Source organism: Pteronotus mesoamericanus, unplaced genomic scaffold (genome assembly GCF_021234165.1).
Source record: "Pteronotus mesoamericanus isolate MK-2021 breed Mesoamerican mustached bat unplaced genomic scaffold, CSHL_Meso_final contig_42, whole genome shotgun sequence".
In the NCBI taxonomy this organism is placed as follows: domain Eukaryota; kingdom Metazoa; phylum Chordata; class Mammalia; order Chiroptera; family Mormoopidae; genus Pteronotus; species Pteronotus mesoamericanus.
Window position 1 is genome coordinate 1,753,088 of NW_026555157.1, and position 14,010 is coordinate 1,767,097.

The following is a 14,010-nucleotide window of genomic DNA, read 5'->3' on the forward strand; positions in this document are numbered from 1 at the left end:
GTTTTAGAAACCTGTCTGTTGTCACATTTCTGAGATTCTGTATTCAATGTAGAGATTCTAGTTTTCAACTTTCCTAAAACTAAAAAAACAAAACAACAAAACACTACTCTGAACTTACCTCCTGTCTCAGGAATACTTCAGCCTATCGGCTGCTGAGGGAAGGTACATTTCCAGGGAAAAATAATGATGCACAAAAGTAAAAAAACATTTCAGTACTGCTAGTTCCATCTCTGTCTGTAAGACTTGGTCTGAGAGGCTGACTCTCCTCCATCAAGAAGCCCTTCTTAATTGACCCAGTCCAGGTACTTCAACACTGGAGTTTGTGTTGTATTGCTCTGCATTTCCCTTCCCTTCAGGAATGGGATTCTGATACACAGGAATGGGCTCTGGTACACAGCAAGTACTCAATAAAAGCTTGTGGAAATATGAAGGCTGCAATCTGTACACACATCATCATCCTCACCTTGTCCAATGCTGTCCAAATTCATCTTAGAGGAGAATAAACATTTCTTTGCCATACTTTCTGCTGCTGAGCTCTTTCTGCGTTATTTTTTACTCAATCCTACTTGCCCTGGCCATATTATGTATTTTCTTGCTACTAACCAGGAGGACTAGTTGAGACTTTCCTCAACATTTTCTCTGGCAACCAAGCTAAGTTGCCTGTGTATTACTGGCTCTGATCTTTCTCCTATGATTTCCTCTTACTGCCCAATAATCCTGTGCCAAACATCAAAGGCCTTCTTTGAAGATAAGGCCAAATTCACCATTAGGAAAAGAGAAATTATTTCCTAACTTTACTTCAGAAGATAGAACGACACAGAATCCCTCTGGGTTTTGTGAGATAAACACTGCCCGGGACATCAGATCACAAGGCATTCGCTGTAATACCACTGACAGAGACATAAACACAGGGCTTTCCTTGCCCAAACCTGAGCACAGCTTTTCCATAGCAGCCTTACACTACAAATCCCGTAGTAAATGGTTTGTATGCAGTATGTCCAACCATACGCCTCACGGAAAGGGGGGTTCACATGGCCACCCCAAGGCAAAGAGGCCACCACAGGCTCTGACTAAGATACATGTGAGTCAAACTAGAGCCACTGTGTTTAGTCCACATTCCACTCTAGCTGGACCCTTCCAATACAAAATGATGAGAAACATTCTTTCTTCAAGTGGCAACACAAAACATGAAAAGCGACAAACCCAGCAGGCCAGAGATATTGTACTGCGGGCAAAAACCTCACCTGCTGCTTCTACTTCATTGCTGCTCCTTCGGACGGTGTGAGTGTTGACAAGACTTCATGGGTCATGGGTTCCAGGAAGCTTGTGCTGGGACTGAGGAAAAAAAAGAAGTGTCTCATCTTTTGAACAACCAAATAAACAAACACTTTTGAAGTATTTGCTTTTTATAAGATGCATTGCTACAAACCATAATAATTCCTTATTAATCCATTTTATAAAAAGGAAACAGAAAAAGCAGTTTTTCTCCAATCAGAGGCTTCCTTAAATCTCCAGTTACCTGGCTCCTTGCTAGAAATGAAGTGGAAAATGGATGAAGGATGCCCTGGCTGGTGTGGCTCAGTTGGTCGGAGCATTGTCCCATAAACCGAAGGGTCACGGGTTCGATTTCTGGTCAGGACACATTCTGGGTAGCCAGTTCGGTCCCCAGGGAGGATGCATGTGAGGGGCAACCAATCAGTCCTTCTCACTTAAATCAATAAGCATGTCCTCAGGTGAAAGTTTAAAAAAATGGATGACGGACAATGATTACGTTACAAAACCATTACCTGTGTATCCGGCAGCCCATTTCCATCAACATTCACCAACGATTTCTCTAGAACCCATTATCAGCTGGCTTCATAGAAAGTAAGGTGGGCTTACAAGAAGGGCTTTTGGGTGGTATGGCAGCAAGCGAGAAATACACCCAGCAAAAGTCAACTGTCAGCTACTAGATGGGTCAAGCTGGAGCAGAATGCTCCCTAGGGAGGTAGTATTAGCATGAAGTGGGATGGAGCCACATATAAGAGAGCTAAGAAATTTGAAATGTAAACTTAGACTGTTTTAAAGCTGGGTAGTGACTTGTTTGTAGGACTGATGAAGCATGGGGGGGAGTGTGATAGGTAGACAGTGGGTAGCAAGACAAGAAAGATGATGCGGATGGTGGAAAAATAAAAGGAAGGACAGGAAAGACTGGATAAGCTTGGGGAGGAAGTCTAACCTAGTGGCAGTGGAGATGTAGGAATCCATTAGCTCAGTGGTTTCAACCAGCGTTGAGTGAAGTCCACATGCAGAGCCAGGGCCCAACCTAACTCTCCTCATCCTCAGGGCAGTGCCACTTGAGGTGGATCCTTAAGCCTTGCTTCCTGCATTCCTTCTCCCGTTCTCTGCCCATTACCAGCCTTGAGGGCTCCAGGGAGGCAAAAGCCAAATTTAAGAAAGCTATTAGCAAACATGGATTTCTAGATTAAAAACAAACACCCTGGCCCCTGGCCCCAAATATTTGATCCGGCCTCATAAATGATGAAAATGTTACATGTGAAGGCTTCATGTGGGAGCACTCCTAGACTTCGGGCTGTTTCCGCCATATCTGTTTTCTGTGTGTCTTCGGTCAAAAACATAAGAGACACTTCAGGGCTGTCTGACTACAAAAGAGTCCATAATTTTATCATAACTATGTGAGAAGTATGTATGCACATGGATGAAGAAAAACAAGTTGTGTTATAGTGTGGGATTGTGGGTAATTTTCAAAAAACAGTTTACCAGTAGAGGATGCTAGTTCAATAAATTAAAACTGGGAGGGGGAGGTAGTTCAGAGAACCACCCTTGGTCTAAGAAAGGTTATCCTCCTGGCACAAGACGCTCCCAGCCCTCCGTCTAGTGTGCTATAAATGTCTGCTGTATTGAAGTATGGCGATGACAAGGAGTTCCATATATTAAAGTAAATAGGTTTTAAAAAATCTAACAAATCACTTTTTCCTCTCCCTCTTCAATTTCCATTTTCTTCCCCTCTCTCTCATTTTTCCAGACAACAAAGAAGTTTGGAGTTTGCAACTCCAAATGCACATATACTTTAGTGCCAGGTTAATAATTTCTTATTCAGAGGCCAAGAAGTACTGGAGAGTAACTACCTTTTGCACTTGGGTCTTCTTTGGTTTCCTCTCACTTGTTTGAAAGAGAGAGAAAAGTTCCTATTCATTAATCATATCAGTGTCTTCACTGAAATCTGAACCCAGATCCCCCAGAGGCCTTGGAAATACTGTGATTACCAGCCTCACTTCTCGCTCTCCTTGCTTAAACCCTGGGGTTCCCTGGGGAACACAACTAAATTACTTCATGAATAGAATCTACTTCTGTGTAGGGAATGGAAACCACAGATAAGTTGCTAAAGAGAGCCGGGAGCCCAAACACTTAAAAGAGCACTTCAAAGTAAAGAAAATACCTGGACCCATTTGTAGGATGGAGAGGTACATAAGTCATCCTCTTATCACAAGCTGTCCAACCAATCAACAGCTAAGTTGGGTCCTCTCTGTCCCCTCCCAGATGTGGTCAAGGAACCAACCATCCTGGCCTCTATCAACCTCCTCTCCCAAGTAAAGTCAACTCCAAGTGGTTTAGGCAACTTCTCCTGAGAAAATGTCTCTTACGATGTTACTCCTCTGAGATCTCTTAAAAGGGGATAAAAGGGGCAGTGCCTGTGATCTCAGTCCTCAGTTTTCATAGGTGTGCACAGCCTCTAGCCCCCTGAAGGGCCCAACTGAGTAATAAATGGGGACCAGTCGGGTCAGCAAAGTGGCACAATGAGGCAACTCTTCTTTTACTTTTACCTCTTTCCAAAAACTCATCTGGCAGGAAAATCATAACTCCACTGCTGTTCCTACCCTGCCTCTGTCCCACTGACCCCAAGGTGCTTCGAGATTACCATGGGAACCTTCTGGGTTTCAATTACGAGACCATTAAAAAGTGCCAATTATAAGACCTCAGAAACGTTCCTGGGTAACCTGTTACACACCTCAAAATGGCCAAGCTCTTGCCTCAGAGTCACTTTAAGTAAAGTTCAGAAAACAGGTCATCCAGATGAACTGAGCTCCCTCTCCCCCACCCCCCACCTTAGTCCAACAAGACCTGTTTTAATATTGTCCACACTGCCCTTGAGAAAATGGGGATTGATTTATTAGCTGTAAACAGAGGGATTAAAAAAAAAAAATCACAGAGCTGGGCTGCCTGCTCAGGGTCCAGTTGTGGAAAAAATCAAGAGATGTACACGCATTCAAGAATTTTGAAAATGACATCTGTTCAACGGCCAGTGTCTGCAAAGTTCTGGGCAACAAAGAACTAGGTGACAAATGTGAGCTGGGTACAGGGCATTTCAAGGTGGCACAAAGGCTTGACACCAAAATATACTTTTCACTTAGTCCACTCAAAGAGGTAACTCTGGGTCAAAAACTTATGTGAACCCATTTGAACTGACTGAGAAGGGATGGGGGAGGGGCAGAACACCCCACCACACCCAGAAAGTGCCTGTTTAGGATTGCGGGTGTGCGGTTTGGGTATTCTTAGCTCTACTGCCACATCTCTGGAGGGACACAACAACCATTCAAGTAACCCTGCCACTGCCGTCCTCACCCCCAACCCCTAAACAAAACTAAATAAAACACATCCCCAGGGCTCCTTAAACTCCTCCAGGTCTGCCTGCCGGCCACCCCTCAAAATTCTCCCATCACCAGGAAGAGCACACTAACCGTGCGCACACCGAGAGCTTGGCAAGGCCTTCAAAAACCCAGTGGAACATTCTTCCTGGGTTCCTTGCCCCTTCCCACTTGTTCAGTAGTTCACTGCCCCACCTTCTCACAGTTACACTAACAAAAACTCCAGGAGCACAACCCCAGGAGCACGCTGCGCGCGAACACACACACACGCGCGCGCGCGCGCACAAACTCCCTTTTACCTCTGCCTCAATCCCAAGGACACTTCTGGGCACCCTGCTTCAGCCTCGTCCTTTCCAGCCCTCCAGCTAGGGATGTTTTTCTGGGGCTATTTCGTTCCCGGTCCGTTTGGTCCCTCTCCTTAATGTTTTCCGTTTTAAACGCCAATACCATAAACCCTTACTCCCTAAAGAGACCGAACGGGTGTTGGGTGTTTCCGTGTTATTTGCCGATCGCGCTGTGGTCTTCTCCCCAACGGTCTGACGCAGGGAGTCAGAGCACTGGTGTCAACCTTCGGGGGAAGTTTGGGAGGCTGTCCCGGCGCTTTTTCCACCCTTGGAGCTTCCGGGAGCCACCGGCCAGACCGCACCCGCAGGGAACAAGATGCGGCGCCCTAGGCACTCCGCTGCCCTGCTCGTCCCAATTCCTCGGTCACCGCGCCGGCGCGCCCCTCCTCGGCCGCCGCCCCCGCCAGACCCGCGGGCCGAGCGCTCGGACTGGCTCCTGTCGCCCGCGCGTCCCCATCAGCCACCCGCTGGCGTTTCCTTGGCGTCGCCGGCCTGCGGTCGCCTCCCGCCCCCTCTCCTCCCCAAACCAACAAATAAACACAACTTTTTATGAAAAGAAAACAACTTCAGCAACGTGACTCACCTCTGGTGCAGCCGGCTCCGGGGAAGGGAGAGCCGGGGGCCAGCGTGGTGGGCGCGGAGGGAGCCACACAGCCCCACGCCGCCTCGACGCACAACCCGCACAGTGACACCCAGGAACACCCGAAACGGAAGACGGCCGCAGCGGGAGCAACAAAGGACCCCGGACCCAGAAGGTGCCGGCCAGGAGAGAGGGCGCGTGCGGGCGCGTGCGGCTGCGGCGGGCGTGAGCGTGTGTGTCTGTGCGAGGGTGTGCGTGTGCGCGCGCGGCGGCTGACACCGGCGGGCCGCTCTCAGGGACCCGGCGGCAGGAAGCTGGGGCCGCTGCGGCGGCGCCGGCAGGAGGACGAGGCAGCGGACGCCGCGCCCAGCGCACCCGGTCCCTCCATATGGAAGAAGCTTTTTTGGATGACTGAACTCGCAAACAATTCCTTCTTTTGCTTCTCCTGCCTAGGAACCTCCCATTACCGCGCGAGGCGGAGGAAGAGGGGGCAGAGGAGGCGGGGAGGAGGGGGAGGAGCAAAACAGAGCAAAGAAAAAGTCTTGGAAAGGAAGCTGGAAAAAGCGTCTCCCAAACACAGTTTTTCTCGGGACACCTATTTTCTTTCTCTTGCGCCTTAGTCTTGCACTTTTCCCCAACTTCTCTTTCTTTTCCATGATGGGATGTCCTCCGTCTTTCTCCCATACCCACGGGCTTCCCCTGAACCCCCATTTTCTCTTTAGCTTCACCTCCGCCCCTTGCTCCTCTCGCCCAGACTCTTCTCCCCAAGCCTTTTTATGACACCCTCCTCTCAATAGTCTCCTTCAATCTGCAAATAAACCATTGAATAAAATCAGTAAAACCCAATTTGGCATTAAACTCGCCCCTTCCAAAAAAGTTGGGTAGCGGCTGTAGAGAGGATGATAAGGAAATCAGCCTTGGAGAAGCCCCAAGGCCACCTCCCCAGACCCACCGTTCGGGTCGGGCGAGGGGCGGGGGGTTGCCGCGTCCTCTTTGACAGCGCCCTGCCCTGACCTCCATTCATCATCCCAGGATGGAGGAGCGAGGAAAAGGATGAGAGGGGGAGGGCGAAAACGGGGTAGTGGCCCCAGAGAAAAGTTGGTTACCTCCTTTTGTGCATGTGTGTGTGTGAAACCCTCTCTTTAACGTTGGACAGGAAACATGCAGAATAGCGCTCCTCAAACTTGAGCTGCATCAGAACACCCTGTAGGGTTATTAAAACACAGGTTGCTGGGCTCCACCCCCAGAGTGTCTAATTCAATAGGGTCTGAGGCCCAGGAATTCTCATTTCTAGTCACCACCCAGGTGCTGCTGCTGCTGGTCGAGGGCCACATTTTAAAAACCACTTTTCCAAGGTATTGAGAAGTCAAACGTGTGCTGAGTTGATGGCACGTTGGGTCCCCTTCTTATTCTTTAGGTGTGAAACATAGATTGCGAAGGGACATCCAGTCCATACCTCTTTATACGACCCCGGAGGAAATCAAGGCCCGGAAGGATTTAGGTATCTGCTCGAGGTGAACCTGGAGTTTGTGCCAACAGTGGAGTAAATGACGGTCTGCCTCTCTTCTGTGGCAGAACAGCTGCACTGGGAGTCAGGAAGCCACTGTGTGACTTTGAGAAAGTCACTTAACCTTTCTGGGCCTCAATATTGCTTTCTTTAGTCTCTCATCAGTAAAAATACATGCTTTATGTTGAATATATGATTTTAATCAAATCTGAATCAAAAGATGTTTAAAAGGGCAACATAAATATATTTTCTTCAGTATACCATTATTTTCCCTCATGTATTTGGTAACTCAGGCAGGAGCCAGTTTCTTTACTTGATTGACTTTCAGCTCAGGTGCCTGGATTTTTGGACCTGTTCCTGTAGCAAACGGATAAAGGGGATGATCCATTTTCAACAAGTTTGAAAAGGATTTTGAACTCCCTCTTTGAACTATGCAGTTCTATTCTTTCCTCTCCCTTCTTCTCTAATTTCTTTCCCTACCCACTTTACCTTCTCTTTTAATCTTCAACATGCTTCTTGCAACATTCTCCAAGACCTATTTTTCTCCCTGTTCAATTACCACGTTAGCTTCTACCTTCTTATTGTCCTCTTTCTGAGGCACAATGTACAGAACTCTTTGTTCCCCAAGGGACTGGGTCAGCCAGCCTTCCGCCTTCCATTGCACTGAAAACACCCCCTTGCCTCAGAGCTCCACGAAGGGGACACATCCGTCTGGTTTTCAGAGATGACTCCAAGAAATCACTCCCACTGGCAATGTGGGATTCCAATGAGGACACGATGCATGAAGTTCTCATATGGATTCTTCAATATTCCTGTATATACTATTCATTACCCAACATCTCAAACATGTCGTAACCACTTCACATTGTCCTCTTCCTAGGACTTTCTCCCAGGTCTCTCCATTCCCTCCCTTCTGGCTTTTAGGTCTCACCCTGGGCTCTGGGGAGTCAAGGAGTCAGAGCACAGCAGAAAACAAAGACCAATGCAGTCCTTACCAACACTATTTAGTCAGGGGAAAGACCCATGGCCTTGTAGTTCCTTCCATCCCAGGCTATTCACGTGGATGCTTACCTTTACCATACAGTTTAGACGGAATTCAGATCACGGCTTAATTTGAGAGAGTACACTGTTGGCACCTCAGACAACACATCTTATTGTTTTTTTATCTCTTTGCGTTAGCACAATTGTGTTTATTATTATTACTCCTGTAAAGAGCATTGTATCTCTGAACTCTCCCCCTTTGCTTGGAGCAAGTTGCTTGCTTAATTCTCCCCTCCCCTCTCTAAGGTAAGGTGCTTTCTGCTACTCTCTGCTCTGTTGTTCATGATTTCCCTCTTGCGTCTTACTTTATTGGGGGCCTCCTGAGCCTCCATTGAGAAAAAAGCATTTAGTGTGGAAGTGATCATCACATTTATTATGTTTGGGGGGCAGGCAGGGACAGTAGGTCTAATGATCACTATGTTACTGAAGGCTGTGCAGAGTGGGCGGGAAGGAATCCTAGTGAATGACATGAAGAGAGGGGTGTTCCCTCCTCAGTGTGCTACAGACATTCTACCAGTATGATATAAACAGGGGCTTAGGTTGTGAAGGATATCGAGAGAGGATTGTGCTGAGAAAACTACTTAAGATGTGGACAAAGAGAATAATTTTCCTTCTGTTTTAATATACATCTGTTCTACCCAGAGGGGTGCGGTTAGGGGACTGGGTAAAAAAGATGAAGGGATTAAGAAGTACAAGTTGGTAGTTACAAAACAGTCATGGTGATGTAAAAGTACGGCATAGGGAATATAGTCAATAATATTGTATTGGGTTGGCCAAAAGGTTTGTTTAGTTTTTTCCATACAATGGCTCTAGTAGCGTTTAGTTGTCTTTAACTTCATTTGAAACAATTTAGTTAGATTATATAGTGACAGCTGTCATATCAGGGTGCCTTTTAAAAAAATCAGAATTGGTGAATTTTTGTGCAGGCATTTTAATATTGAAGATGAAAGAAAGTACACATTTTTTGTTTCATGCGTTATTACTTCAAGAAAGGTAAAAACTCAACTGAAACGCAAAAAAAAGATTTGTGCAATGTATGGAGAAGGTGCTGTGACTGATTGAACATGCGAAAAGTAGTTTGCGAAGTTTCTTGGTACTATTGACATTTTGGCCAAAGAATCATTTGCTGTGGGGCTGTCTTATGCACTGGAAGAGGTTTAGCAGCACCCCTGGCCTCTACCCGTTAGAAGCCAATAGCAGGAGATAGTCGACATACTGAAAATGTCCAAATCAATAAAGTTATTGATGAAAATGAAAAGTATGTCTTTTATATTATGGAAAAAACTAAGTAGACTTTTTGGCCAACCCAATAATAATTATGTATGGTGCCAAGTGGGCATATCAGGGGGAACGCTTTGTAAGTATGATTGTCTAATTACTATGCTGTATACCTAAGTCTAATACAAAATAATATTGAATGTAAACTAATTGAAAAATAAAATTTAAAAACACTACAAATATGTCTATCTCGGTGTGTGTGTGTACACATTTTTTCCCTCTGATTATAAAATATGTTCATTGGAAAAAAATTAGAAAATACTGAAAAGCACAAAGGAGAGGAAAGATCACCTTAAACCTACTACCCAGGGGTGCTACTCTTACTAGATTAAGGTGTTTTCCTAGTCATTCTCTCTTATTTTTGTTTCTAACTAACACAAATACACACTTTATCTACATGAGTATATGAGTCTAATTGATCAGAATTGGAAGATGTTTTAAAGGGCAACATAAACAAATACCTTTAGTTAGTATTTTGTACTATTTTTTTCTTATGCATTTGGTAATTTAGGCAAGAGCCAGTTTCTTCATTGATTTATCTGGTACTTGCACATTTTGCAAAATTGTGTTCATTGTACAGTATATACAAGTTGTTATCCTACTTTTTAAATTTAATATTCTAAGGTGATTATTTTTGCCATGTCATTAAATGTTCTCCGAAGTTCAGCTTTAACAGCTGTGTAGTATCCCATCAAAAAGAAAGATTGTTATTTATTTTTTAATTTAATTTTATTTTTTAATCCTTATCCAAGGCTAAATTTATTGATTTTAGAGAGAGAGGAAGGGGCAGAGAGAGAGAGAGAGAATGAGAGAGAAACATCAATGTAAGACAGAAACATCGATTGATTGCCTCCTGTACGCATCCCAACTGGGATCTGCAACCTAGTTATGTGCCCTGACGGGAAATCAAACCTGCAACCTTTTGGTGTATAGGATGACGCCGCAACCAACTGGGCCACCCAGCCAGGGCAAGATTGTTATTTATTTTACCTATCCCTCTCTTGTCCAACATTTAGATTGTTTCCATTTTTGTTACAATCATGCATTGCAGTTGACTAAACATCTTATCATAAATCTTTATTTAAAATTCTGACTATTTCCTAAGGGTGAACTCCTATGAGTAAGAGTTTTGAATCAATGGACAAAACATTTTAGAGACATGCGGTTGGTATTGCAAATTGTCCTCTAATGGCCCCGATGTACCTCTTCATCTCTGGGATCGCAACAGCAATGAGGTCATCAAACACAAGGCCCCCGGTGGAGACTTGATTGAATTATCTAGTTTGGATGACTGTACTGACCAGATAAAGAAAACAACTGCCAACTATTCACTGCAGTGGAAACAACACCCCGGTGGGAAGAGTTAAACAGTTATTGCTATGTGAGCTCTATTATATTTATGATCTTGTTTAACCTCTCCAAGACGCCCCTGAGAAATAAGCCAACTTTTTGTGAGCACCAGTCTCTCACAGCCTCTGTGCTGGATTCTGTGCACACATTCAGTCTTAAATCCCCAGAACAACCCTTTGCCGTAGGTGTGGTTATCTCCATTCTATAGATATGGAAAATTAAGTAGCTTGCCTAAGGTCCTCAGCAACTTAAGGGGTTGTACTAATTCCAAAACCAGAGGTTTTCCAGTCCAACACACATTTTCTCCCTGCAACTGTTTCATGAGTTACAGGCTGGTGGGGTAATAATTTAGGAGATGCTTGAATTTTGTCAAGCCATTAAGGAGCCTTTAGTGGACTTCCCACTAAAGCGCATCCAAGTACATTCAAAGAATTACAGTAACTTACTAATTGTAATTACTAGAAGACTCCAAAGACTGCATACCTTAAGAAAATGCAGTTTTAGTGTATGAGTTAAGATTAAAGGCTAAGTATTAAAATTCACATTACTAACAGTAATTAGTAAACTGACTTCTGTATATATTCCTATTCTCATAACTAATGTATGGATAAAGATTTTTTTTATCTTGATCAGAGGTGTTAGAAATATTTTATTAAATATTTTATTAAAATATTTGTGAATCCAACTTCTGAGGCTCAAATTCTAGCCATTGAATGTATAAAGTTTACATTTATTAAGGTAGTATTTGAATACATTTGAAAAATACATGCAAAAATTAATTCATTAATTTATTATTTGAAAACTTTGCCCTCATTTTTGAGGGCCATTAATCAGTTATCTGAGTTGCTCCACCTCTCCATTCTGGGCGTCGCAAGGGCCCCCGGGGAAGCCATGTGCAGAGTTGCTCCACAGTATTTGATGACTGAATGAAGAGTGAGAAATGAAAGTATAAGATTGACCTCTGCAACAATTAGTAAACAATGCAAGACAGCATGTAATTAAACCCTAAATTGCATGGTTCAGGCGGAATTACAAGTGAGTCTCGTACAAGGCCGTCAATGCCTTACGAGTTGGGCTGACTGGGTCTGACTTCACCAGCCCGCAGCCAGCTCAGGCGTTCCTCCAGGCCACGTTCTGTTGACTTTAAGAGATCAGTCTCTAGATGCCTTCAAGGCTGCCTATAGGCAAGGGTACCCTAGGAAAGGATGATGTAAAAAAGCAAGATCGTGGAATCAAGGCTGGGTGTGGATCCAGCCATGTCCAAGCTGTGTTACTCTGAACACTCTGAATCCATTTCTTCACCTCTAAAAATTAGAAATAATATATATATAAAGTCTCTCTCTCATATATGAGTCTTCCTAGGTTATCTGGTACAAAACTATACCAGCTGTTTGTGGCTAGCAGTGGTTCTGATTGGTCAGTTCCCATGCCATGCACATTTGGTGGGCACTCCAAGTTGGTTATTCAGTAAAAATTTTGAGTCAAAGGTGAAGCTAGAACAGAGAAATGGAAAACAGGGTAATACAAGACCATTTTTGTGACCCATGCTGCTTGCTTGATTTTTGCACACTCCTTAAGTACCAGACAGAATCTGTTGACACTGAGTTTTAAGAGACTGCACTATTCCACGATAGCAGATTCTCTGAAGCTAGCGTAGGCCCCATTTAGCCTCACAAGAAACTCCTACCCACCTCAACAACCTCCATCTGTCCTCCACCCCAACCCCCCCTTATGTCAGACTGAGAAACTTGGATTCTGGAGCAACTCAGGCTCCAGCTGTTTGATATTGTGTGGCTGAAGGCAGCAGAGGGCAGGGGGTGAGAGACTCCAGATGAAAGCAAAAACTCAAAGAGAGCTGGACCTCAGAGCTTTGATACCGAACTCAGTGGGTAACAGCGTCCGTTAAATTTGTTCGGTCAGCCCTTTAAGAGGCAAGGAATTTCTCACACATGCTCTAAGGTTCTTAGCGATGGGATGCTTCCACGATGGAGGATCAATGTTCTGGGGACTGAGCTGGGGGAAATAAAATGCCAAAACTGCTCCTGCGAGCTTAGAGGCAGGTAACGTGCTGGCTTGTTTTGCTCCTAATATATTGTGTTTTCCCCCTTAATGAGGTACCAGGGATTTACCGGGACTTTTGGCCTTAACGACAGAAAATGACTGTGCCCCACCCTAACTCTACTCCACCCCTGTTCTTTGGGTTCTTCCCTCGGGGGGACAGCCACAAAGAAGGGAGTGGAGTAGAGAGGAAGACAGAGATGCTGGGGCTGGCACTGGTGTAAGAGCCTCCCGCTCAGAAACCAGTTTTATAGTATTTGCCTTCTGCTGGCTGGATTCGTCAGCTAGGAAATGGATTCACTTGAGGCTTGGTGGGCCCAACTTGTGAAGCATCTCACCTATGAACATCTGCCTGAAATAAGGAAGGACTAAGAAAACTAATTGCCCGACCCACTGATTTTCTCACTCCTCAAAACAAAAATAAGAATAAAATAATATCCATAAACCTTGACTTTTTTATCCAGGAGAGATGAGGACGGGATCAGGCATGTCACTACCTGAGAACCTATCCCAAGGAAGCAGTGGAAGCAGGACCACATGGGAGCTGGGACTCCGAACCTCCTGTGTATGCCTCTTTGTCTGGTGAAACTTCATTTACAAAACAGAAATTCAAAGATAGAATTTCAAAATGGCAGTCACAGAAATTAAAACCAAGCAACGGGCCCTTCTGAGTGCAGGGTTCTGTGTAACGGCACTGGCTGTGTGCCCATGAAGCTGCCTGAACACATCAAACTCGAAACAACCTGAAACTGTAACCTTCTGCTCTCCCTGGGACTGGGGGCCTCTCCTTTCCTCTCCAGCGGGGTCTAGCAATGATGGCGTGGAAGAGTGACACTTCCTTATGGGACCCCTCCTCAGGGAATGAGTAATATTAGCTAAGCCCCACTTACTGGGCAGAAAAATAATCTGCTTCTTTCTCTCTTTCTGGTGTAAAAAAAAAAATCTGAGATCAAATGACCTTAGTGAACTACCCATCTGAGAAAGAAACTTGGGAAACACTTTTGGTGCCTCCTTTTTCTTCACTCTTCTCGTTCAACAGTCACTAACTCCTATAATGCCCCATCCACACTCTCCCCAGAATCTGTAGTACCTGCATTCAGTCCCCTCTGAAGTTGCCCTAGTCTAGACTTTCATTTGTTTCTTATGTGGCATATTGCAAAAACCTCTTCATTAATATCCCTACTTTCCACCTGACTTCATCACTGG

General features: G+C 44.8%; 1 protein-coding gene across 1 annotated transcript in view; it reads right to left on the reverse strand.

Moving 5' to 3' along the window:
* The window catches only part of BOC (BOC cell adhesion associated, oncogene regulated), a 73,237-nt gene extending 67,181 nt beyond the window's left edge, over window positions 1-6,056 (reverse strand). The window contains exons 1-2 of the mRNA XM_054577304.1: window positions 5,574-6,056; window positions 1,245-1,335 (exon numbers count right to left, since the gene is read on the reverse strand). The gene's annotated coding sequence lies outside the window, so the exon portion shown is untranslated. The remainder of the gene's footprint in view (window positions 1-1,244; window positions 1,336-5,573) is intronic.
* Window positions 6,057-14,010: the final 7,954 nt, after the last annotated feature.